This window comes from Penaeus monodon, chromosome 23 (genome assembly GCF_015228065.2).
Source record: "Penaeus monodon isolate SGIC_2016 chromosome 23, NSTDA_Pmon_1, whole genome shotgun sequence".
NCBI lineage: Eukaryota > Metazoa > Arthropoda > Malacostraca > Decapoda > Penaeidae > Penaeus > Penaeus monodon.
Window position 1 is genome coordinate 4,040,535 of NC_051408.1, and position 1,148 is coordinate 4,041,682.

Sequence of the window (1,148 nt, forward strand, 5' to 3'; positions counted from 1 at the left end):
AAATAAAGTACGAAATATCTCATTCCTAAGTTTTAGAAGCAAAGTTTGAAATTCGTGGCACTTTACCTTGTTTCGCTGTCCACAAGTCTAAAGTTTACCAAATAAGTAACCTAAGGGTACTGGAATATAGCTGAGTGTTTCCATTAAGAGCAGCAATAATTCAAGAGGGAGAAAACCAGAAGTCAAGAAGGTTCGCTATCATATTCGTTAGCAATGTATTAGTGGAGTCAACACTAGCTGGCAGTCTAAGTTAAGCATTAATAAGTCTTTTTGGATATTTAGTCCCGTGGCAAGTGATACTGAAATGCAGTAAATGAGATTCAAATTCGGGTCTTAACTTGCTAAGAAATTTAACGCTTCCATTATTGGAGTATGTAGTATTAAATAATATCATAACAAGAACTACTATAATATTTATAATATTTGAGAGTTGTCACGATTGTTATGATATATGTCATAATTACTGTAATATATGTCATTATTATTGTAATATATAATGATGATAATGATATTTGTCACAATCACTAAAATATATGGCATGATTATTGTAATGTATGTAATGATGATAATTATCATGTATGTCATAATTACTATAACATATTTCAGGACCATTATGAGTACAGAACTTTCATAATTCCAACTCGTTTTTAAGCCAATACTAATATTACTGTGACGATAATAACAATTACACTTTGAAACATAAGATACCTCTCGTCTCTTTATAAAAAAGGGCTTATTTGCAATTCATTAACCTTGCAATATTCCCCAACCGGTGACACTCAGTATCCGCAACTTATTTTGCATAATGGCTGCCGCTCTTGAAGTAAAGTGAACCCGTTTTCACCTCAAATTTGACACCTTGATACTTGACCCATTACCCCTGTCAGCTAAAGTCCTTTCAACTTATATCATTTCAACTAAATATATCTCTAAACACACTCTTTCTTTTGCCGAAATATATTCTGGACATATAGATGTTTAATTCGTACCTTGATTTAGAAAATAAGCAAGGCAGTTGGGTGTAGTTAAATGCATATATATATACGTAAAATGAACAATGAAGTTATACCCTCATCTTCGACCCACATGCCTTAAGCTATATCAGAGAAAATGGAATCGGGATGTTTATTAATTTTAGCGGAAACCTC